The 26861-nt window shown below is 45.3% G+C and overlaps 1 protein-coding gene across 8 annotated transcripts in view; it reads right to left on the bottom strand.

The window, feature by feature from the left end:
- Window positions 1-26822, bottom strand: part of MAP2 (microtubule associated protein 2) — a 157466-nt gene extending 130644 nt beyond the window's left edge. For all 8 annotated transcript variants that reach the window (XM_026048837.1, XM_026048844.1, XM_026048883.1 and 5 more), the window contains exon 1: window positions 26749-26822. The gene's annotated coding sequence lies outside the window, so the exon portion shown is untranslated. The remainder of the gene's footprint in view (window positions 1-26748) is intronic.
- Between the last annotated feature and the right edge of the window lie 39 nt (window positions 26823-26861).

Below are 26861 nucleotides of genomic sequence, written 5' to 3'. Positions count from 1 at the left end.
CTGTTTCTGTCAAGAAGAAACCAAGAGGAACTGCTTTGCTCTGTTTCTCTTGGACAGGTAAAAGGCTAGCACAGACATACTGTATCCTGCAGGGCTTGGAATGAGTTCCCAGAGGGTCTGCCTGAAGCTCAGCTCCATGTGGGATCATCTGTGACCAGTCAGAGGAAAGCACCGAGCTGAAAGAGTCTGGAAGGTCTAAAATTGAATGCCATGAAATCCATGGATGCAAAGTGCTGTAGCACTTGGAAGAACAAGAGGGGGGAGCTAACGCTCCCAACAGGAGCCTGCAAGACCTCCCCTTGCAGCAGCCCAGCGCGTTTATTAAAAGCTTGGATGAGCTGGGTCTGCAAAGTCTGCTGCGGTGATTTAAACCGTCACTGCTCTGCTGCCCTTCTGAGGCTCCCCTAGCTGAGCCAGCAGAGGAAACGTGTTTCAGCACACAGCTTCACCCTGCCTGATCTGAGCTGAAACCCAATGGGCTGGACCCAGGTACGAGACTCAAATCCACCTGCATTCCTGCTGCCGCTTGCATGGAGAGGAGTCACCTGCAGCAAAAGGGCCAAGCCAAGAGCCAGATACTCAGCTTCCACTGGCAGGTTCTCCAGAGCTCTTTGGTCAGAGCCACCAACCCCACACTGCTGGCACTGGGTTGTGTGACAGACAGGTCTTCGCAGAGGAGATAATCCTCCAAAGTATAAGGCTAGCAACTGCTGAACATGTCTGAATGTCTTGCAAAGGAGATTTAGGCTAATCTCACTCAATTAGTGACCTACCGAGGCTGTGTCCAACCTTCACTAGACAGTCTAAAAACAGGTAAACAGGACAGGGATCTTCGGGGATCCTTGCTGGGCCCAGAGGTCCGCATGGTGCCCTTTCCAGTTCCTGCCAGCCTTGCACCCTCACCCTTCTGCAGGCAGCTCCAAGCTCCTTGCCCATCCGCCTGCCTGCATAAGATGAAGCCCAGCAGCAGGAGCTGCAGACGGGCTCTGAAGATCCTTTCTAGAAAATACACCAGCCCAGAGAACATTTCAGATTGAGGTTCACGCTTGAAGCCTACTGCTGCAGCCACGACCACAGCAAGCCTTACAAAGGCACACCAAGTGCGTCTTCTGTTTCTTCAAAAAGCTAGAAATTTCTGCCCTGCAGTTAGGCTGCTACTTGTGCACCACCACAGCCTCCACCCCCAAAGTGCCACCCTATTTTGCACTGTTTACACAGCAAGAATCACCTCCGGCTCCGAGCTGGCGAGGTATGTAGGGCACTTTCCCCGCAGTGCAGTAACGAGCAGACGCCCATTCGATCCCGCTAATGGAAGCGGAGAGGCTACTTCCCCAGGAGCTAGATGGAGGATGGACCCAATGAACTCCCACCCGGTCGCTGCAAGGACAGGGTTTCCCACCGGAGCTGCGCCGCACGCGCTCTGCATTCGACGCCAGCAAAGCCTCCCACCTCCTGCTTATTTCTTGGATACACCCTATTTATCCCTTGGCCTTTTTTCTTTTTTTTTTTTTTTTTTTTTTTAAGTTTTTAAATGTATTTTCGAAGATGTGAACAGCACAAGGATAACAGCGCAAAAAAATATGCAACTGGAAGAAAAAATGCACTCAGTTTCTCAAGCAATCAGTGTTGCTCCAACCCTGTTACTATTCAAGGTAGTCCTGCATCCTCTCATGACAAAGCACTTCTGCAAATCTGAACCTGAAAATTTTGAATTGCTTTTTATGTTCATTCCTAGGCAACAGCTTCCTCATAGCAATTCTGATTTCCAGGGAGTTTATCCTACATTTATACAATTGCAAATAAATTTAACCACATCTTTTTATTACCTGCTTAGCTAATTTTCAGTTAACTGGTATTAACACTACAAAAGCTGACAGGAGGAAGCATGAACACGTCCTCCTCCATCTTGCAGGCTCCTCCTACCCAAACATTCACAGTCACATCTCAAAATTCCTCTATGGCAAAGGATCATTTAGCCTGGTTCAGAAGGGTAATTGAGGCACTGAGAGATTAAGGTATTTGCTGCACGGTCCCAAGGAACTCCTTGCAAATGGGCATGAATCTGAACTCAGCTCTGGTCTTTTAGGCTCCAGCTTCCTTTCATTAAGGAGGAAGCAGTCAGAGATGTTAGCAGGGGTGCTCATAGAAGGGATCCTCATTTATGGAGTAAATGAAACAGCTTCTGCCCTACAAGCAACAGGGAAGCAGAGGGGGTTAGGTCTCAAACCACAGGCAGAGGCCAATTTTGGAAGCAACTCTGATTTACTTCTCCAAAGCTGGCTCTGGTCACAGCAGCCACAAACAGCAGCTAGAGGATGCTACCGACTTCAGAACTGGACACAGTGCCCTCCCACTGAAAACTTCACTGGTGCAACTGAGGTCAAGTAGATACAGGGTCCAAGTTGAATTTTGAAAAGCAACATGATCAAAGAGGCAGTGTCCCAGTTGCAAGGGTTGATAAACACTTGAGCTACTTCTACAGCTATGCTAGAGACACTGACTAAACAACAAAACATATTTTAAAAGTATACATCAAGCAAATATATAAAAAAAACACTAAGTCTTGGAGGCCTCTCAGTCCCTGTCCGAACACAGATCACGACAGGGTCAGAGACCTTGCGCAGCGCTCAGCACCTCTCAGGCCGAGGCCTTGCGCTGGCAGCCGAGCGCAGAACGGGCTCTTAGGCTGTGCCTGATGATGGGGGCACGTCAAGCACTGACCAAATACTCAGTTCAACTAATTAATCCTTCAGTGCTGCCTCCCTTGATCCTAGAGCTCCTCGACTTGCCAGAACGCTCTGCTGCTCCCCAAAGCCGCCGGGATAGGGACAGGCAAGTGCTGTACAAGTGGGGGGACCACGCAAGAAAGGTGAGGAACAAGATCCCCTTTCTTGCCTCCCATGCCCGAGATTTCTTTTCTCTGCTTAGCACGGACAACATCTAATCTCGACTGTTCCAACACAGTTCTCACGAATATGAGCATGTGTATCATATGAAGGTGACTTTCCCCATCAGCTGGCTGCAAAAAAGTCCTGCCATTTGTAGCCACTGGGCAAGCAATGGGATAAATGCATTTCAGAGGCATAACTCCTCGCTAAACCCCTGCGGATAGCACTGGATAGACCTCTCACTGAACCCATGATAATTGCTCCATGTAGGACACTTCTGTACTCAGCCAAGGAAGAAAAGGGCCTTCAATAGAGCAAATTATCAAGCAACAATCAGCAAATAGCACTTAAGTCAAATGCAATCATGGTTATGTACATGGGTACATTGAGTTGATGATGACTTTAAGGCTAGAGCCTATTTTGCGCTGCCTCCAGCTCGAAGACAAACATGCCAGCAGTAATGATAACGGAGCCACTGATTCGGGTAATTTTGCCCCCGAGGAAAGACCATTTGGCAGAGAGTCAAAACCCAGAACATGCATAGCAAGGAAAAGCTACAGCACCTGCAGGTACCTGCAGTGCACTTGACCACAGGTCTCCAACAGGGAGCAACTTTCCCTAAATCCAGATGCCCTAGATTTGATGCAACGTAGGAAGCACGCTGCAGCCGGACAGGCCTAACATTACCAAAGCAGAACGTGAGGGCAGTTCTATAAACTGGCCCCGGGATCAGGGCATCAGAGGGACACCAGAGGGACAGTGCCAGGCAGGCACAGCCACATGGGCATTTCCTTCATGCACATCCATTCAGCAAGCCCTGCCTTTTGTTTTAAGGCTGATGCACAACACACAGCTCCCCAGCTGCTGCCCACAGACTCAAAACCCAACAAGGTAAATCAAGCAAGGAGGACACTGATGGGGATGGCAGGCATGAGCATATTTATAATACGGTTGTAAATAAAACAGAATCAATGGTTACTAGGCTTTTAATTTATTTCTACATGTGTTTCACCTGTAAAAAAATTATCCTTATCTCCATCCCCCAGAGTTAACTCTGGCAATGTGAGCCGATAGCTTTGCTTTTCCCATTCAGATACATCCTGGACATGCCTGGGTCGGGTTCACTCCAACACTTTCAATCATTCAACCATCTATTGCAACCCTGTTAGTCCCTGAAGTGTCTTAATTACTCAGAAATCTGCTACGACAAGGATTTCTATAGACAAAATCTGATAACCATGTGGGTTTTGGTCTGTTTGGAATCTGTTTTGCTAAAAGATTTGTTTTCTTGTCAGAAATATAAAATATATTGATAAAAATCACTTACCCTTTCTAGAACCAAGGGCAGGTTACAGCAATGTCGTAGAATTTTTAAAAAGCATGGTAGCACCTGGACAGACCATGGAGCCTCAGTTCAAAAGCATCTTTCAGAAAAGGATATTTTGAAACATTCAGTCTTTTTTGAAAATGGTAGCACAATCCCACAGTACTAGTTAGACCCAAGACAAGGTCTAGGGCTTGGGATTCAAAGTCATTCTTTGCCCACTCTTAATTTATGAAGCAAACTAAAGACATTTCTCAGCTAAGAAAGAAAAAGCTAAATCCTGCTGCACAGAGTGGATCTTTTCCTTGCGTACCTCTAGTTCAAATACTTTAGAACTGATCCACTGACATCATTTTCTATACATATATGTGTATGTGCATATACACGCATTCCACAGAACCACAAGCTCCATGTCTTCCTCTTTCCTCCCTTCCCAGATGCCTAGAAATTCCTTCTGGATTAAGAAGAGCAGAGCTCTCCTGCGGAACACACCACAGCAGGTGTGGATGACCACCAGGCACATCTTCACTCCTGATGCTTTGCACAAAATTTTACTGTCCTCTACAAACTGCCAGCACGGTTTCATTTTTTCTTGAAAAAACTCGCATGAAAATTTAATGTAGTTCATCAAAATGGCAGTCTGCCAATAAAAAATTATTCTTGCCCGAGTTGCACTGATATATATTTCATGAGTATTAAGATACTTAACACAGCAAAAAACTTCCTTGGCTTTTTGCCCCCGATGCAAATATCTTACTGTGAGTTCCTGGGCCTTGCTCACCTACCCTCACAGCGTGTGCTCCATGCCAGGCAGATCAGGGTACTTCTGTTTCATCCTGCAGGAAGCTCTATGCACAAGGCCTAAGCTTTGCAAAAGGCGGGGAAGAACCTGCAAAATTGTATGCTCAATTTCCAAGAGATACTTTCAGTCAACATAAAAGATTTAGACAACTTCTAAGGAAGAATAACCAGAATAACTAGAACTTGCATGTAAGCCATATGCTATGCGGGGAAAATAAATAATTTTAATATATGATATGATCTGTTGTACTAATATAACCTTCAAAGTTGCTTTCCAGACAATAAACAGGAAGAAAGGTACCACCCTGTCTATTACTACTGCAAAACCAATGCCTACACTTGGAAAGTGCCCTTGGGAAGGGAAAAGAGGCACAAATCTAAAGTCCTCCATTTTCTGGAGGACCCCAGGGAAAGGGAGAGCAAAGCACCTAAGTCCTGACTCCAGCTGCAGCCACACGTTTGTCTCTAGCTAAGACTAGTGCGATACTTCCTATTTGCTTCACTTTGGGAGGCATTTCTTGAATCTTCCATTTTTTCCCCCAAACATTTGGTCTAAATTTATTCATCGTGTAAGCTAAACGCAGCAGAACAGTTCTCTGTTAAAGCATACAGGCTGTTTTAAATAGCACTTGTCCTGGTTCAACTTAATTTGAAAAATCCTTAATCCAGTTTTACAACTGATTTTAAATGCATCTGTCCCACAGCGGGCAACATCTGCTGCACATTGCCCAGACTGGCTCTTGCTCTGGAGGTAGGGAGTCTGTCCCTGGTGCAGCCTGGTGGTTTCCAGCTAGAAATAGGTCTTGACCACCATAAAACCACCTGGCACTTGCACAAATAAAGCCAGTTACACCAATGGAAAGTACAGCAGTAACAAAGCAACACATGGGACATTTCACTAGGGAACAGGACCTGTCATACAGCTCAAACTGCCAGGAAACCTGCACAGGGGATTGAAGCAGGGATGCCCCAATGCCTTCCTCTCCCCACCTTCAAAAGTCAACTTGAGATTGTCCTGATCTGTATTAAAAAAAAAAAAAAAAAACCCAGTGGTCAACATTAGTACCTCTCTGGTGATGTTAAGAGGTTGATGCCATGACTCCTCTTTGAAGAAAAAATAATGCAGTGTTTTATGGAAAAAGTCCTCTCCCTTTCAAATCAGGGAAAAGCTAAACTGATTGAAATTCAAATAAACTTATTTAAATCCAGTAATAGATCAGTTAAAACATCACCAGTGTCCTTCCTTGGGTGTCTGGGGCTGTCCGACACACTTAAGCTAACGAGTATCATTTATCACTGCTCAGCCTCCCTTTTCAAGGGAGGGTACAGACACACTGTGTGCGTCCTGGCCTTGTGGGAATTCAACAGGGCTATTTGACAGCATAAGACCAAAAACCAGACACTGCAGAAAGGGGAAGAGAAAAGGAAAAGAAGCAGAAACAGAACAGTCCCAAAGAAAAGGGGGAAAAAATAATCACAATAGAAACAACTTCTGTAGGTCCTCTGGTAAAGAAATCCCTGTTCTTGCAGCAGGAAGACGTGCAACAGGGGTTGAGTTCAGCACTAACCGGGCTGTGACCCAGCAGGGTGAGCAGCGGCCACAGTGGCAGCGCTGCCAGCGCCGCTGCCCACACCAGCCAGCCGCTCCCCCAGCTCTGCTATCAAGCGCCAAGCTCTGCTATCAGCACCGGAGCTGCTGCCACCCACTTCCTAAAATGCACCTCTGACAGTCACATACTTCGTGTCCCACTGAAAGAGGAAGCAGTAAGAAACAAACCTAGGTGACTCTGGGGAGAAACTACAGATTTTCTGTATCCTTCTCATTACACACCTATAGAGCCCAAGCAGACTTGTACCTTACTTGCAATGCAGAGATGCTACCAAAGCACAAATAATTTCATAAAGCACCTAATTTCATAAATAATTTCCACGTGAGCAATGCAAGGATTCCAGTCTCAGGAGTCACTTGCTCATTCCTCTGTTACTGCCAGTCAGCAGGACACTCCAGGCACCTCTCTGCAGAGACCACAAATTCTATGCGCTATTTCATTTCTCCTGCATCAGCTGAATGAAAACAGAAAAGCTGTTTCACGAGATAAGCAACAAATTCAAGCGTAGTAACCAATAAAAATAAATTAAAAAAAGAAAGAAAATCACACACTGGCACATACCAGAACACATTCCAAACACTGAAAAAGTTTGGGTTTTGCTGCCCTCAGCAACTGTCTGTCCTGACCTGGCTGCTGAAACCCAAACTGATTTTCTTCTCTGTTCACTTGGCTTTTAGACAGTCCTGACAGCTCCATTACAGCCTCGTTGTTTATCTCCCCCTCACGGATTTTCATCCGGACAAATATTTATTTTATTTCCTCTCAACTATGTACACTGTTTCCATTATCACCAGAACTCTCTTCAGAAGGATTTAAAATAATTTCCTCACCCATCCAAAAGAAACACTGCTGTTTCCCACTCTATTTAAGAAAGGAAAAAAGTATTAATGATTGTCAACTGTTCTTCAGCTGCTCTCCCAGGAAACATTTTATTGTCTAACTTGCAATAAGAGCTATGCCTCCAAGCCCAATTAGGAACTTGAATTACTCCAAAAAATCAGAATAGCAGAGACCTAAACCAGTATGTCCTTGAAAAATAAATCTTCTTCCTGCTTTGAGGTGCACATTAGACAGTCCTATTGGTCTCAGGCATGAATAAAAAACCTACAGATATGTTCATTGGCAGAAAACCATCTGTACTGACACACATTTCATATTTATAGCATCAGTAATACCCTAAAGGTTTTGAAGTCCAGACAGTTAATAGTTCTATTGGGCATCTCTCTGAGTAATCCCTTAATATTTTCAGACTGCTTCCCAGCAAGGGGGAAGAAACCCATCAGTGTGAATAGTCCATCAGTGAAATACTGATTTTTAAATAGCTAGGAAGCATTTCTGGCTATCCAGGTTTAGCAAAAAGCATGCTTGGGTTTCACCACTTTAAAACACATTTAACTGTGCAAATGAACCAACAAAAGTCCCCAAGAGGATGAGGAACTCTGTTCCCAAGGGGAACAACATGGTTAATAGGCTCACAAGCACCTAAAGCAGAGAAAGAGATCAGATAGAAATTTGAAATCCAGAAAGCCTGTTCGGTTAGAAGGATGGACAGAAAACACCATGTTAGGATGTCCACACGCTCTGTTCGCCCGCAGGCGGATACTGGGTATCGCTCAGCCTGGGCAGAGACCCAAGCGTGGGAATGCGCTGAAACTGCAAGGTGGCCAAACCTCACGAATATTCTGACACCAGCTGCAAACGAAACTGCCTGTTTATCTCCAGGGTTTCAGTCTTCAAGGAAGAAAACCTCCGAGTGTAACCACTGCCGTGGCCAGTTCCTGAGCAGGCACCGACACACAAAGCAGAGGCTGGTGCTGCTTCCCTTGTGTTCTCCCGGTCCCACTTACCTTCCGTCTCGCTGCTCAGCCTTTACCAGGCAGAACAGATTCAACCTTGCACCACTTGGCTGCAAAGCTACAGCAGCCAGCAGCTTGATCTTGGCACATAGACTGGCCAGAGGAAAAAAATGTGACCTACGATGGTTTTACAAACAGGTTTTACTGCTGAGACAGAGCGGCAGCAGTGCACAAGCAGCTACTGTGGTCATCAATTGCATGTGAACCTTGTGGTTGCTCATAAACTAATGTGAGAGTCTGGAGCTGCCTTTTCCCCTCTCTGTTACTGTCCTCTGTTGATGCACTAGGACCCATCTGCCCTATCTCTTCAGCAAAAAACAATCTAATTCTTTCTAAGCACCTCAAATTGACTCAGACAACAGCAACAGATAGAAAATTCCTTTTACTGTGAGAGTAAAAAACACAAAAAGGAAAAAACATCTCTTTCGGCACAGCAAGCTATTCTGCTAGTTTTGCATATCCACCCATGCTTCCTCCCCATTCTTGACTTCCATAACTCCACCCCACATTTTTTAGTACATTCTTGTTAAACAATTTACACCAAACTCCTTGAAAATGATGGCACTAGAATGGTGGAGTGAGAGTCTGAAGAGCTGCGTTGCATTGCACTCAGTCAGTGCTAAAACTCCAGCTGAGCAGTGCAGGAGTGGCGGCACAGCTGACTACCTGCCTCTGATGTTCACCGCCAGTTTACGTTCAGTTTATGCAGCCGTGAGAGCTGCATCTCAGCTGCACTGGCAGATTCCCCAAACATGCTGGCTTGACTGCAGTTCAGCCCATCTGTGTGCAGGGCTAGGTCACAAGCTGGAGAGCCTCTGGATACCTACTGGGGAGCTCCCTCTGAGCAGCCTCACAAGAAGGCTGGTCTAGAGCTGTGGGATCCTTTTAGGCAGACATCAGTCCGCAAGAGGAACATGTTTACCATATACATATATGATCTCTCACATTATTTTAGCAATCGCAAGCCACTGTTCAGCATCATCACCTTCTTTAATGAACCTCCAGCATCATGTGGGCAACAGGTGGACATAAAGAAACCCATGTAAGAATCTTGTAGACCACATCAGATTTGTAAGGACAATTGCTCAAACACCACAAACCATGCAGTTGAGTCCAACACTACCAGTGAAGAGCAGACCTACTGTCTGTGGGCAAGTTGAGCTTAAGCATGAAGGGAAGGCCTAGTAACACGAAAGGGGATGAACTATGACGATACTCCTGCCAGCACCCAGGAATAGGTGATCCCCCTGCCCATGAGATGCAATGCCCTGTGTCAGCAGAGACCGCTCTGCACTGAGATATGGACTTAACCTAGAGGAAACTCAAAAACACCCAAGACATTTAACCAGGAAGCTGGCCTTCCTACTCTGCCTATAGAAGAAAAGGCAGCAGGGGCTCCCCAGCCATGGCAAACACCCAGTTATCTTGCACTCGAGGTTGCCTCCCTGCCAAGCTGGCAGCTCAGCTGCTCACACCAACGGGCTGAACGGTATCATTGCACATAAACCAGTTCATCGGGAGTGAGCCGGGAACAGGAGCCTGCGCAGAGAGGTCAGCAGCAGCACCAGCAGCTGGTGCCCAGGGCTCTGCAATAGGGAACATGCACATCTTACCTCAGGTGGTGCCACTGCACTGTCTCCCTGCACCCCTCTTCTGCAGGCTGCACCGGGCTGCTCCACCAGCCACAGTGCAAATGACCTATGTAAAATTCCTTGATGGGGCAATCCAGCTGCTAATGGACAGGAATCCAGGTCACAAGATCCATTATCCATACAGGTGCACCTTCCGGGGCAATCTCAGGAAAGAGTCAGACACAGAATGGCCACACACCTCAAACAGAAGCAGATGACTTGCTCCCGAGTGCTGTATTCAGTTATTGATGGAAAAATATTAGTGCATTATTCATTAAATGTTATTTCTCCATCAGCAGGGCTAGATGAATAATGAAACAATGATTCACAAAGAGCCTACTGCCAAACAGCAAAACAAACACGGGCATCTTTCGCAACGGGCTCTTCCAGCAGCTCCACCTCAAGTCCCCGGGCAGAGTCTCCAGGCCGGTCTCTGCACAGGAGGGCAGTAGCTCCATGTTTGCTATTCCTATTGCAGGTGCTTCCAGGACTTTCACTCCAGCTTTCAAAAAGGTGCAAAAATTCATTTTCAGAAAAACAAAAGGAAAAAAAAAACATAAATTCTCATTTTAGAGGCGAATATTTCTTTTTCCTTCCAGAGCTTATGCGCTCAGTTCACAGGACGCTACTGCTAGTGAGCTAATGACAGTGGCTGAAGGACAGCATTGCTGCCAAGCACATGTTCCTGCTCTCCTTGACACACGGGAAGGGCAAACAGAACCTGCCCATCCGCACAGCCCAGCAAAGACCCAGCTTCCCAAGGCAAAGGGCTCCAGGGAAAACCAGCTCGGCTCTCTGCAAATATGCCACAGAATCTGGAGCCATAGCCACAAACATCCCTCTGCCTAACATTGTCACTGCATGTCCAAACAACCAAGAAGTCAATGTTCACCCAGGTAACCCTCATTCCTGGCACCTCACCTCACCTCCCAGGGCTTCCAGTAGGAGCCAGGATTTGTAGACATCCATATGACTGTTTGGTACCATGAAGTAGAAACACACTAGAAAACAAGGAAAAAAAGCAATAAAAAACCCTCTCATCCACCTGGAAAACACCAAATCACTTGAAGATCTACTCAGAAAATAACACTTCATAGAGCAGTAGCAAAATTCTGAAATGGCAGTTCATGCCACAGACTGCAAATGATAAACTGCTAACATAGTTAAGATAAATAGAACAAATGGCTTTCTTTTTTATCTTGTATTAATCTCAGGAGAAAATATCCAAAGCCAAATACTAAACTCTATGACACTTAAACTGCAAAATCATTATCCTATAATGACAAGAACACTGTAAGTCTTTATGACAAAAACACAGCTTTAACAACAAAAATAGTATCCTGATAGTTGAGTATACTGGAAACATTTCTGGCTGACATCAGATGCTAAACTGGGTATAGGTCCTTGTTTCCTAATACTCTGTATCCTTCTGTATCAAAAAAAAAATAGTTGTCCCTAAGAATAAAATGAAATCATAAGTTTTCACTACAGTTACCCGATTCAAGAAAAAATACCTTTTAAAAAAAAATCTTTAACTTCTACTAAACAGAAGCCCCTTCTCTTCAAGCAGCAAAACCTACTGCCAAAGAAGAATCCTGATTTTCACAATATATAATCATGGGACTCATATGATTATTTCACAAAATATGATAAAAGAGGGAGAAAATGAAAAGAGTAATTGCAAGCCAATTAGATAATGTGAATCCAATTCAAATGCACTGAAGACATTTACTGAGCATTAGGAAAATTAACAGAGCAACAAGCTCACCCGTTCTCTGCTACTCTGTCAAAATAAAGAACCTGACTGAGGCCATTGCAGAATTTTTTCCAGGAGGCACCGAGAAAGCCTCAACACCCTCCACAGCCTCACACAGTCATTCCCATGAACGCAGCTCAGAACGGGACCCTTTTCCTCAGCATTACATGGAAGGGAGCATGTTAAGGCCCCACATACAACAGCTTACAATTTTCCTGGAGAACGTACATAGGAAATTTTGCATTTGTATGTGCCCCAATTCCCACTGCATTGTGCGCAGACAGATGTTTGCTGGCTCCTTAGATACTTCTGAAAATGCCAATTCAACAAGGTTTGGCCACTGCGCCTACACACACAACCACGGGGAAGGCAACAGATCAATTCACATAAAACAACCATCTCTAGATGCTTATCATGCTAATCTAACAGGAATCATTGCTTTATAATGCAACCCATACAAGCAGCAGTCTATACTGCAGACCCCCCCCCCACCCCCCCAAAAAATGGAAGACATATTTTACATTAATTCAAAATTGAGTAGATTTTTTGCTTTGGAAGAAAATTCATGTTAATAAAAACAGCAACTCTGACCCACACACAAAACATCAGCAGTTTCCTGGACCTCCTGCAGAGTGTTTGAGGCTCATCAGTTTTTCCCAAGCTGTGCTGAGCAAGTTTTTGGCCTATCCAGCCTACAGCAGGTTCAACATAAGCATCAGTCAGAAATGCACAAAGTGGTCCGTGCTACTCTCAGAAAGGAGGCTGGGAATCCCAGCTGTACCTCAGCTCCATTAGCCGCTCCATGAACTGTTCTCTCAAGATAAAGTCTTCTGAAAAATAAATACACACTCTGATTGAGTAAATTGTGAGGAGTTAGTTTGCAATTCCACAATCCCCAGGAGACTCCAAGATCAATCTCTCTTGTGTTTCAACTATAGTAATTTAATAGTTTAGACTGTAAAAGCCCTGGCCTACATGGAAGATGCAAGGGCAAATCCTGAGCACATTATTTGTCCTAGTCTCACCGATTCAGAGGCATTATTAGAGCAATTAAAGCCAGTAAGATTTAGCACTCCACTACCTAGTCCAAGGGCCAGTTGATTAAGCTGTTTTTGCTGCTGTGATCAACAGCTTTGCATAGCTCTGGGGCCCCTCAGCTCTGCAGCACTGAAGCACTCTGAACAGAGGACACTGCACTTCTTCCTAACAACATTAGTAAGAACTGCAAACCATCTTTAAAGGTCCTTTTTGCATGAGCATTGAGAGAGCACAAATTCCTAATAATGGATAAATGAAAGGCAATCAAACAGTACTAAGAGTCCATGGAGTTTACATTTCTTACACTATGAACCAAATAAGGCACCTTTGAAAAACTTTCTCCACTTCCAGGTCCCAGTGTGCACTGTAAACTATTGAAAAAGTGACCATACCTGCTCTTTTAACGAACTTGCAACAACCTGAAAATCATTTACACCCATGCCATAAATAGTATTCCATAATCAAGAGACCACATAGGTGAAAACCACGTTCCTACAAAGGAAACACTTCACTGGGCTTGCCAGTAAAGCTACAGATTTCAGAGGGGTGCTTGTCACCAGGTCAATATTGCACACCGCAGCAGAAATAAACATTACTTGTCTCATACCTGATGATGAGGTTTCATTAAAGATGATTTTAGCCCCAAAAAACTCCCTGCATCAAAAAGTAATGCAATTACAAAAAAAAAAAACCCACACTTTTGAGTTCCTTTACTAAAGGAAACTAAATGTTTTCATTTTTGTCTTGTCTCCAATAACATATTCAATACACAGGTGAAGGGATGCAGCTTCAATGCTTCACTGTAGAATACTTCAGCACACTTTTCAGAGCAATTCTGTGTATGAGCAACTTTGCTTGAAATCGTGAGGAGGTGATAAGTGACTTGTAGGGTTCTCCATCTGGCTTGCTGTGCATATGCTGCGGTTGATAAAACACAACTTACATAACTAGGACAAGACAATTGAGCAGTGAAGCCAGGACAGGAAATGCCATCTCTGCCTCCAGCCAAAATGTTCCTGTAGCATTTAAATTCTCAGAGAATCATCAGGATTTTTTTCTCCTGAGAACAGAAGCGCAAGTGTTTGTAAGATTCAAGAACACCTCCTTTCTTTTCCACCCACGTGGACTTGGCAGCACAGCTCAGTTTTCTGTGATGTCAGCGCTGAAAAACCTGCATTACATCGCTTCAGGGCCCCTGAGAAAATAAAAACAATCGAACCACGCTCTGATTTAGGACCTGCCCTTTTCTCCTCCACATGCCTTGCATTCAAAGGGAGACTTGTTGGTTCCCCTAACAAGTCTGGCCCCAGTTCAGCTGCTGATTGGAGTTGGCTCATGGGCCTGGAGCTCGAGATGTGACCTGGTGAACGGTCAGGCATCAAGATCTGCAGTGTTACTCGTGCAGCGAGTGGTGCTGTTATCAATACAGCAATTGCAGGAGTGTTGGAGCTGCAAAAACCCCAACCTAACACTGCCCAAAAGCCTGCCAGTGCCAGGGCAGGACCACAACCAGGTGTGCACTGCTTGCAGGCCAGGAAAGCAAAGAGCCACACTAGTGAGCCCATAATCAGGCTTTAGTTGTAATCCTGCAATGTAACCTACAAGCAGAGACTCCTCTGTCCCCAGGGACATCACTGGGACTTCACAGGCTAGAGCTGATGCTGATGATACCTGGTTTTTATTTATTTGAGGACTAGAACCTCAAACACAACTGTAAAACCAAGATAACAGATTTAGTCCCACTTGGTAAATACCAAGAATAAACTCCCATAGAATAAACTGGGCAGGGGGAATCAATAACCAACAACAAGCACGCACAGATTTCAGTTACAGCTAAATAGGAAATCTGGTTTGGTAGGTGAACTTCTATTGATGCATCACAATTCACAAAAGCCCATTACATATTTAACTGGAAAACATCTCCATCACATTCATAAAGATTTCTGAAGATTACAGCCTGGGCTTCACTGTTGGGCTATCAAGTCCCCATAATATCACATGAAGAAAACGCTGAAATATGTTAATCTTTAAAGTGTATGCCTTGCCTTTCAGGTTCTCCCAGTTACCAAATGTGTGACCAAAAATGCTATGAAGCCATGAAGGAATAGAAACAAGCAGCCTATGTATCCATGCACAGTATAGAAGTCATCCAGATGTCAACAGCAGTGAGTAGGGCAGAACAGAAAACCAGGAAGAGGATTTAATAGCTGTTCTCTTGTCAGTTGAAAGATGTTACAGAACAGGTTATAAAGATATAGGCTATAAAGGTGATTTAAGAGGGCATTTATGCTGTAACACACATGAAATGTTTATTGTCGGTCTTCATGTATTAGAGTTCTCCATTGAGCTGACAGAGTTTACATAGATATTACACACTGTGTTTGACAGACTAGCCAGAGCTTTTCTCTTCAACAATTTATTTTCCTGTGGTGAAGTACTGAATTATTCTTATTGCAGAAGTCATTACTGTTATTGGAAAAGCTTCCAATTCACAGTCCTTCTATATGTGGCAGATATACAGCTACTGCTTTAGTATGTAAATATACCCCACAGAAGGAATTACAGTCATTCATATGCAAAACTGAGTAAGTTATACTGATCATTGCAAGTAAAACAGGTTTCACTCAAACTGTCCAGCTTTCAGCTCCCATGTGCTCCCAAGTAAGGGTGTCCTTGTTGACACTATTTCTATTCAGTCTGGTCCTATTTTTAGATTCCAGTGGAATTTGCATGAGAAGCCTCATTCATGTCCATGAGATCATGTAGGTGCACACCTACAAACATCCATGCATAGGTATCCACAAGAACAAGCACGTACGGAGGAAAGCTTATTAAAAAATAATAGAAGACACCCAATTTGACCAATAGGGAAAAGTTTTTAATAGGATTCAACTCGGTTCTTTAAAAAATTCTGGCTTTGTCAGCATGCAGGGAAAAAACAAGTATTTCTTTCTGCACATTTTTAGTTACTAATAGCTGATATTAAGGGTCAGGGGTAATTCCCTAGTAGAGTTGTTGGTTTAAAATGTTCATGGAATTATTCTCCACAAAACTGTCAGATTCAGCATTAGGTCCTTGTAAAAATCCTCTCTATTCAAGTCTCTTCGCCAAAAGATAAATATGTCCCAAGTCATGGCTCCAGATTCACAAACAAAGGATTTGAAGCACATCATTACATGGCCCCTCTGGCTGCAGAAAGCAGCAAGACTATTTTCTGGGAAGAAATCAGAGCCTTAGTCCAGCCAGGTCTTCTCCAGGAGGCCATCTGAAATTTTATATGCGAGTACTTCTCCACCTGACAAGCAGCAAGGCTTCACCGCTTGTCACCATGCAGAAATCAATACAGCAAAACCCAAATTAAACTTCAACTTTTTTACAATAGAAAAGGGAAAAGGTCAAACACCTGCTTTTTTTCTGCCATGATGTTTTGGAGATTTTTAATGTATTAAGGAATACTCAGAACACTGTTCTAATGTTATTCATTTATATTAGCCATCAAAATTAAACATTTATCAAACATACATTATACCCCGCAATATTTTTAATATTTCAATATTTTAAACTATACTATTGTATCAGTGGTACTAATACTATGTTATTAGTAATACCATACTATTACAGTATGTGGATATTAAGTTTAGGATTTTCAACCTATTATACCATTAACTTGCTCCACAAATTAACACCACAATCTGGAGCAAAAAAAGGAAAGGAAGGGGGAAAAAAAATAAATGAGAAAAATACCCTGAAAGCTCCCAGACAGACACACTAAAGCTGCCAGACAAACACACTCAGGTCTAAGCACCTTTCCATAGAAAGGCATCATTCAGCAGAGCTGATATTGTGTGAAAGGAGGTGTCAGAAACTTATTAAAAGAAAACAGCAGACAACACAAGCACTGGGCTTCCAGCTGGGAGCAGGTCTTGGCCTCCCTCTCCAGACCTCCCAGTCCAAATGTCAAGTCCCTTCTCGCTCTTGCTTTACTCCTGCCCCAGCCTCCATCCAGTAACTGCTCCACACTAGACCCCAGTTAACTGAAAGCGCATGACAAAAATGGGATTACTGTGCCTGGTTTTCTGCTTTCAGGCTTCTACAAATATGCCTCTTTAGAGGATTAACCCAAAATTAAAAACGAAACAAAGCAGATTCCCACCAGCTACAAGCAGCCTCACTGCCAGGTTCTCAGGGTTTTTATACCCTATCAGACCCAAAGGTGGTTCTTCCATAGCCAAAATCCACCCAAGGAGTCAACAGTCTCATTCTGCAGGAAGCCAAGCACAACCACAGCAGAACCTGTACCTGTATCTTCTCCATACTCTACGCCAACGTGTTACTGCACCAGTAGCTCTTTACACCCAGAAGTACTGGTCAGCCCCAGCTTTGCACGTGGTAACAGCAGGACTAGCACATGGGGGGGGGGGGGGGGGGGGAGGAAGGCGTGCTCCACTTCACTGCGGCTTTCCCAAGCGCAGTAGAAAATGCCGAGTTAGAGAGAGATCAAGAATATAGCTGGCAATCGGACCAAGTGCTCACAGATACCACCACTGAGCAGATATTAAACCACACCAGCTCCCAGACCTGAATAGGCTCTCAGACCTGTCCAAATCAAGGGATGGGTGAAGTTACAAGACCTCAATCTAACCTGCACTACTCCAACAGCCCAAGCAGCAGCAATGCACACCCATTTAAGCTTCCTGTGGGTGCTTCAAAGCATTTTGTAAAGAAGATCGGCCCAGTTCAGACCTCATTAATCCAAACTCCCAAGGCAGCTCCCAGGCATGTGAGCAGTGCAGGAGGCAGCACTGTCAACTCACACACCTTCCTTCAGCCATAGCCCCACCTTGCAGCTCCTGTGAGGCCATCAAGGACAAGGGGGACATCACAGGGCTATATCCCACTTGTATCTGTTAGGTGAGAAGGGAGCACAGGAGGGAAGGTTCCTCATTTCCACACAGGGCCACCTGCCACCCACTGATGCTATGGCCTGCTAACTGCCACAAGTTTATATGCTAGCATGGTATTCCCAAATCCCTGAAGTCAAGGCAGACGACGTGTATAAGGTACCGAGCGACATGAACCACAGCGCAAACACGCACTCCTACCTCGCTTTTGCTGTGCACAGCCCAAACCCTTCTCTGGTGCCCATCAGTATTCCGAGAGCCCGCAGAGTAAGCTGCGGCGGGGAGCAGCTCGGCAGCCGCTGCTCGCAGCCCAGCTCTCTGCAGCCCACCTGCCGCCAGCCCGGCCGCCTTTGTGCGGCGCTGAAGCACATGGGCCCTTTTGTCATGGGCCCGCAAAACACCGCCCCTAATACCCCTGAGCCCCGACACTGCAAGGAGCTCTAATTCAGCCTCCAGCTCAGCCCTTTGTCCTCTAAAAATAACTCATGTTTAATTGCAACTGGCCACAATTTTCTAATTCTTTGTGACCCCAAACCTCTAAATCTATTATGCAGAGGCAGCCACAGTAATCCTTGCTGAAGGTGCAGGCATGATGTGGCCTGCTAGGGGCCATCTGCCTACCAGGTGTTTCCTGGCTTAGCTTTTCTCCACAACACCCCCTCTCCCTCCTCCTCTAATTCTAAGGAGGGCAATTTCTACCTCAGGACCCTCCTCCACCAAAGACACGGGCAAGAGCTTTATAGGCTGCAGTGTGCTGCATTTCAAGGCCTGGAAGGGCTCTTTATTGCCGGGGGATCTCCCTGAATCACCGGGCACTGCTGACTGCTCCAAGTGCAACGCTTTTGCAGGATCCTCATGGCTTCTGTCCTGTGCTCACAACAAGAAGAAAAAGCGGTGGTTTTATTAGAGTTAACAGGTCCTTTACATGGGGAAAACGTGTTCTGAAAAATGCTGGGCAAGATTCTCAGCCAGTACAGTCTATGTCTTCTAGTGAGCAGCACAATCTGTTCAGACAGGTCAAATCCTGCGATTTACCCTCAAAAGAGCATGGGTTTTCCTAAAACCTCTTCTTTTGGGCAGATCTTCTAGCTCTCAAATACACATTGCTGCCCCCCTTCCCTTCAGCAGCAGTCTGAGGTCTTTTAGAGACCTGCTCTAGGAGAAACAGAGTTATTTTTGCAGTGCATTAGGACTGAGCGGGCTCAGCCCCCTTCACTGCTTCCCATGGGCTCAGGCCAGGTCCGGGCATGCGGGCAGCAACCACACGCAGGACCCCCATGGCACCAGCTGAGATGGGCATCGCCTGCCAGGAAACTCTGGCCCCAACTAATAAACAGAAGGTTCTTCTGCTTCCCACCATGGGAACAGGATCCTTGCTACTGCTAGACATAGTTTGCATAAAGCATCTCATGTTTCACAGCAAAACCAGGAAACACACAGTAGTAGGAACAGTTTCAGACGGGTTATATGTATGTTCCAGGGCCTAGGGACATGCATGATGTAATCCTACCAAAACTTCTCAAATGGGGTAAGAAAAACCTAATTTTGATAGAGTATAAAATGCCTGGTGACTCCTTCCAGGGTATGGAAAGGGAAAAAATACCTGGAGAGCTCTGGAGCATGAGGCTTGATGCTCCTGCTGACATCAAATTCAGAGAGAAGGCAGAAATCTGGCCTTGAAAGTCCCACATGGACCTTTTCCAAGTCAACAGGAATCTTTGCTGACCTCATTCTATTTTGGATCAGGACCTAAGCAAATGGATAGGCTAAAAACAAACCCACCACCACCCACACAATGAGCCTGCCAGAGGCTCTTGCCACCCGCGAGGATGCACTGGAGCATCCCTGCAGTGCCCACCCTGCAGCTCTCCTGCCTGTGCTCCAAGACTCCCACAGTTCCTCGCAAGAGGAATAGGTCCCCGTGTCCAAATGAGCTACAGCAAGAGATCAGCATAGGGGAGGTATCCATGGTTTCATCTAATTATATGGAAAATGAATACATGTTTCTACAACAAGCTAATTCTTTAACAGCGAGCTCTGCACAGCTCTGTGTTTCAACGCAAAGAGAGCGACTCTCACCTAAAGAACGGCAAGTGGAAAGAGAGGAAACACGTAAACGCAGGAACTTCACATTCGTTTCAACCTACGTGGTTTGGAAGCCAGAACTGCATTTGAAGCGGAAATTGCTTGGTACCATTGCCAGTTTTGAAGGATTTTCAAATTCAACTGTGAAGTAATTCCAACATGGAAAGAGAAACACTAACCCGTAACTAGAGACATAGCACATTCACTCCTGCCCGAGGCATGCGCGCTTACTCATTTAACTCTTTGCATATTTTAATACCTTTTACAAAAAGAAAGTTTCTGCTAGAAATTACTTTTGCAGGCCTCAAAACATTCTTCAAAGAGCTACTCATCTGCTTGGTGACACAGGCATCGGGCAGGGCTTGTTTACTAATCCACAAGGATTACACTTCAATCTCGATCCTGCCTTGCCCGCAGGTAAGGCCAGTAGAACACGCAATACACACACCAGACTCCCACGCTCCCTACACAGGGAGTTCCAAAGGAGAGTTATGTTTACACCTTGGCTCGACGGTGAAAAGAGGGGAGCATAGGGAGGGTCAGCAGCTTCTTTAATATCTGTTGTACAATAGCCTCCGGAAATCCAGGGCTGGCAAATTCTAACTGTTCTGTTCAGTCAACTCTTAAAAACAAACTGTTGCTGATGAAACAAGTCCTCATAGCTAATTTTTGAAATAAAAGATATTACAAAGCAGCAGACCTCTTATTTTGCCTTTTAAATGCATGCAGAAATCACTCCCCCATAGAAGGAAAACTGCTTTTTCTACTTACCTTTCCTCTCCCTTAGGCAAAAGAGAAAAAGCCACTAAAATTTTGTCAGAAAAGACAACAAAAACATATTGCATCTAAAATATTAATTCTCTAAAGAAAGCACAGATATGTGACGGTGCAATATCTGCCATGGTTTTGATGTCTATTGAAGTGACAGCTTTAGCGAAAGAACAACTGTACGAAAAAATTCAGCTGCCCCTCCCAGGACAGGGACAGACCATTTATTCCATCACACACTGGAATAAGCAATGTCACTCTGGCTGATTTTGCAATGACTTAAAACGCAGAAGAAATTCCACCCTTCTATGAGGACACACAAACAACACAGCTCCTTGCAAGCGACTGAAACCTCAGAACTGAAACTCAGCTGAAAACAGCAGGGCAAAAGCACTAAAACAAATGAACAGCCCATCTGGTCCTGACCAGTCAGAGATACTTCACAGCAGTGATCCATAATGCCAGCTCTGCAACGTTTCTTCAAAGAAATAGTTCTTTCTGATGCTACATGTGGTCATAGCCTCCCGTCTTTCACTCTATAAATTGCTGCAAGTAATTTTGATAAATTATGCGAATACAGAGATGCTGCTTTGCTGCATTACAAAACACCTTTTATCCAACGTCACAGAAACTTATTACACTGCTTAAACTCATAGAACTGGTAATATGAAATGCTTTCATTCAGTATTTTCTTAGGTTTTATTTGGGGGAAAATAAAACAAACACTAAGCCTCTCTATGCCACAGAAAGCTTAACTTTGCAGAAGCCCATGGAATGAAAGCTCTTATTTACTATGCTCTCTCTTTCGAATGAACAACACTACTAGCGGTCTCCCCGCTGCCCAGAATACTTTGTTGTTGTTTTGGTTTTAATTACTTTCACCTATATCAGCCAACTCTCCCTTCACTTTTCCACAAAATATACATACTTAATTCTCTAAACCAACAGAAACATACAGCTTCCTTTCTCTTGGTCTACCACAGATTCTTCCACCTTTCCAGATTTTTCCACAGGACACCTACATCATGCTAGATAAAAAGGAGGAGACAAAAACCTGACGTGTTGCTTTCCTCTGGCCATGCTGACAGCAACGAGGAGCTTCCTTGGGCCTGAACTTTGCCCAGCTGCACCACTGTATATAAGGGGCAACTCCAACACAAATGTGCAGGAACAGGCTCTCTCAATACAGAAATCTCCTCAGGCAACTGCATGCTGTTAAGTCTTCCCGTTCCTTCAATTTTTGTTAGGAAATGATCAGGTCCTGCAAATGGGACTTGGTGCGAGTGCCATGCTACAGTAGCTCAAACCCAGCCGGGTCCCCACGCACCTTGGCTAGCACATGGAAGCAGCTGCACGAGCTGGACAGGGGCAATTTCATTAAAATCAAAGGATTCTACACACACCATTTCAGCTCATTTCACTGCAGACACAGAAAAGAGGCCTTCTCAGAGTCCCTTTGAGCCCTCCCAGAAGTTGAGGAAGCCTTTACACTTCAGGCCAGGCTCCGTGCAACAGTCCACACTGGCTTAAGCTAGGCAGAAGGAATCCCTAAGGAATAGGGGACAGGTGGAACAGGCCACAGCGTATCCCCAGCACCAGCTCAGCCCCGGGGGCACTGGGGATGAGCGGTGCAGGAGAGACCCTGCAACCCACGCGCCCTGCACTGGCTGCCAGCAGAGCCGCCTCCCCAGCCTGCTGCAAAAGCACCCAGCTCTCCTTGGAACAGCCTCTGCTGTTCATCTCAGCACCCAACTTGCTCCAAGGCTTGAATCTGTGAAAGCTTTCACCTCAGCTACTCTCCTGACTCAAGCAGCCTTCGGCTTTAATGCAAGGAAAACCGTGGTAGTCTCAGCCTGTACAAAGCCCTAAATTCTCATTTTGACGCTTTTTCTAACCTCGCTCATCAGAATGACACCCAAGAACAGAATGTGAGAAAAAGGGACAAGATCCACAACCAAAGCAGCTGTTTAACAGGTAATATAATTGCTGAAGGCAGAACTGACAGCTCCTTGTATCATACCAAAAAGCAGCCACCAGTATTCTCCTCAGAAAATTAAGTGAAACCGTAGGGTTAATTAAATCAATAACCCTTATAATTAAATACTGCTAAGTTAGCTGACATGATTAGACTGCTGTTTTATTTTCTTTTCGAAGTATTGTTTATCTAGAGATAGGATACACATTAGAAATTGAGCTAGTTCTGCAAATGGATATGGGAAATTCAATTTACATCTCCCTCAAGAGGCAAACCAATGATTTCCACAAAGATTTCATAGACCCAACTCACTGAAAACTCTATGACCTAACTGTAGTACAGCCAGTAGAATAACTTTTAGAAAACTCTTCCTAATTCCTTCTAGGAGGCTCGACACACAAGGACAACAAAGAATACACAGCTCCTATTACACATTACTTTCAATTGTAAATGAAGAAGCAGAAGTTGCAAGCAGGACTGACCTCTTATCCACAAATCCATAATATAAATTCACGGTATAAACTGATTGTTGCAGTGAAGTGGAAAAGCATTCCAGATTTAATGAGTAAACAGATCTGAAAGGGGAATTATCTTTCTCCAGATGGTACAAGTCAGGTGCAGATTCAAAGCAGTCAATGCGGTTTTATTGATTTTCTCCCCCTAACACTCTTGGCTTGTAATACAGCCATTTTCTCCCTCATGCTATATGAGGATGCAGATGCAAACGTATGTGTTGCTTGAAAGACCATCAGCACATGCTAAAGCAAACAAATACTAATTGCACTACGGAAAATTAGAAAAACAGCATGTTTAAGGAATATACTAGAAAAGAAAGAGCATATTGTAATATTGGTCGAGATACACAGAGCTAATCTGTCTTGCAGTGACAGCTGAACGGAAACAAAGAGATCTAAAAATCTTTATACAGCTGAGGTTGCCTAAATCTCACCTTTTCACAATAAACCCTTTCAAATAACACACTAACAAAGATACGAGATATTTGGTACAAACACCACAAACGTTACCTCCTTTTCATTGTGAATCATGGGGAAGGCTCCCCACCACATCCCCAAACAAGACAAAGAACAAATATCAGCGTCATTTGCAAGACTGCTATAGGGAAAAACATCAGTGAGTGTAAACCACAAGAAGGAACAGTATTAGCTCATCTTTTCCCCTTAATAAAGTAGCAAACAATTAGCATTAAAATGGGTCAATCAAGACCTGAAATCTTCTTAACAGCTAGCAGAGTCAACCCATGTGGCAAGAGCAATCTAAATTAACCCCATGGATACATGAGTCCTTTCTTCCAATTACAAATGTCACTTCAAATCTCACTCTAGAACATTGTCTTACAGTTCAGAGTGTAACTTGTGATCCAATCTACCCCCAAAAGAAAAGTTTTTTCCTCTCCCAAATCGGACATAAGGAACCACCTCAGTTTCCAACACAGTTTAACTGCCCCCCCAACCCAGCTCCACCCTGTGGAAATCAGTCTCATGCTGTTTCCTCCTACGAGCGCAGATGCGCTACGGATTTGTTGCTAATAAACATCCCTGGGCATGATGCAAAGGAAAAGGACCACTCCTAACCAGACCAAGTCCTCTCTTCTCCTTTACTGTGCATATACATATCTGGGGAGGGATTTAAGCCATCATGGAAAATCCTTCAATTCTTTCCTTGAAGGTACCCAAAATTGCCAGACATCATCCAGGTCTTTCCAGGACCGAGCCCACATAACTATACCTGACATTTATAGGTGTATCTTCCCCTTTCCAGCAAAACATTTCAGAATATGCTAAATTCTAAGCATACTTAAGGCTAACTAGTTTCAAGGGCAAATAACCATGAGTTCAAGCAACTGACTGAATACAAATGGACCAAAACATGCAGCTCAGTCTTGGGGAACAATTCTAGGCAAGCAGTAGTTTATACACAGGCATAATCTTATTTCTGTACGCATATAGACTTCAAGAAACGCTCCAGCAGGGTCTTCAGTGGGTCTCACCTACCTATTTCCAGGGCTTTCCACAGCTCAGACTAGTTCATGTCATTAAGCAAGCATGAAGCCAGAGCTAGAGGTGCCAGAAAATACTCTGAAGTCAGTACCTCTCGTGAATCCAAATATGTGATTTGGCAAATAGTAATGGAGAAAAGAAAGGCATAACACAGGCAGACAGGCAAAAAGAAAATCCAAAAAAATCATCCAGCAACAGGGCAATTCTTAACCCTCTGACTGTGGCTACTCATTTAGGCCCTATTATGATCACTCACGCCCACACATCCCACCTCAGGGGTCAGTCATTAAATAATGGCTATTTCTTTATCGTCAGAATGTATTTAAATAGCCAGAGCTGAATAGGTACTGACTTAATGTGCCATAAAAATTACATCAAATCTCTCAAAATCAAGGGTCCACTTACAGGCTTAGCACTTCAAAACCATGAGGAATCTCAGCAAGCCAAGGGGACTATTTTCAATGGGCAAACTTCAGCTCCACTGTGAAGCTCTGCAGGGTTGTGGCCTTCAGTCGCAGCACACTAGTATGAGATTAAACTTTGGGTCCTACCCCCTGCTGAGAGCATTATCACTAACAGGTGCAGCAAAAAACTCAGCAAGGAATTCAGTGGTACTTAAATCCAGGAAGCAGGTTTTGGTTTCGTGCTCTATTTCATGTATTACAACTTCGGAACATCAAGAGCAGAAATAGAAGCCTATTGACAAACTGGTCTGTCTCCACACTAACTGAAGAGAACATTTACCAGCACAGGGTGGATGTCCATTCCCTCATTGCTTCTGAATCACTTCAAGTGAAGTAAGAGCAGGGCCCATTTCCCCAGGTAAACCTCCCTCAGCACATTCTCCCTCTCTTTCTTGTGCAAAGAAGGGCTGAGATGCTGCGATCGCGTCATCCAGGAGGGAGGGAACAGAGAGGAGCTATAGAAAACAAATAAATCCTGCAGCTAAACCTCCTCTTGGATGCATTGGCTCTGAGATCTGTCATCTAGACACCCCTGCAAGTCCAAACCAGCACAGGTGAATGAAACATGTCTGCTGATGGGAAAAAAACAAAGGCTTGGGGATGAGAGGGAAGAAATGGAATGGTAAGGAAAGGATATGCCCTTCAGTCTTCCAAAACTAAAAGCTTTCTTAAAAGGGACATGTTTTCTGAATGCTGGGTAGTAGCAATGTTTCCGAGGAAAAAGATCTTGTCGCAGCCATAAAGATGCGTTGATGACACACCTGAACAGAAAGGTTTACAGAGATCCAATATCTCTATCCTATCCTACCGCATGACTTGCTGTTAATAACCACTTGTATGTAAAAGTCTGCTACTTTTTAACCAGGAGCCCTCTGCAAGATCCCAGCAACAAAGCAGAGACCATCTTTATTCAAGGGGAAACTAAGAATTCCTGCTTAGCATAGAGGAATAAATTATTCAGTGTTTTCAACGCAGAAAGCGTCTCTCCCAGCACACAACACACCCCCTTCCTTCCCCGAGCCGCTTCGCAGGGCGCATCGCGTAGCTCTGGAATGGGAAGCTCAGACACACACGCAGCGGCGGGAGGCGAGCATCTTCACGGAGCAGATGGCCACTCGGAGCGGCGCCGGGCGATCAGAGCCCCGCGGCTCGTACCTGCGGCGGGTGCCGCGAGGCACATTTCGCATAATTTTTTCTCACGTAGACAGGCTTTGTTCTCCAGTGCCTCGCTGCGGGCACCCGCCCGCCGCCGCCTCCCCGCGCGGCCAGTCCGTGCAGCGCGGGGCAGCGTTTTGCGGCGCTGGTTTCGCCCCTGCTCGCTGCCAATTCAGCGTGCCCGGGAAGCGCCGCGTCCCCTTCTCGCGCACCGTTCTTTGTTCGCGCTCACAGCTGCTTCAGAGGAGCTCGGGGCGCGGGTGCAGACGGTCCCACACCCCCTGAAGGGTCTCACAGCCCAGGGATGCTCGAGGCCCCGCGGGGAGGCGGCCTCCCCTCAGAGCCGCGCGCCCAACGGTCCCAACGGCCGCGCCGTGACAGGGCGGCGCGCGGCCAGGGCGGCTCCCGCACCCTCCCCGCGCGGCTTCGTCCTTTCTTCTCTTCTCCCCGATGGGCCCGCCGCCCGGGGCGGCCTTACCTGAGCGCCGGGACGCAGCGAGGGCCGCAGGGAGCAGTGGCCGCCGCGGCCGCCTCAGCCCGCCGCGCCGCTCTCGTCTCGGGGCTGTCGCCGGGACGCGGCCGCCTGCGCGC

Source organism: Nothoprocta perdicaria, unplaced genomic scaffold, assembly GCF_003342845.1.
Source record: "Nothoprocta perdicaria isolate Ctin4 unplaced genomic scaffold, notPer1 scaffold_11, whole genome shotgun sequence".
NCBI classification, from domain to species: Eukaryota; Metazoa; Chordata; class Aves; order Tinamiformes; family Tinamidae; genus Nothoprocta; species Nothoprocta perdicaria.
This window is presented reverse-complemented; position numbering and strand designations above follow the sequence as displayed.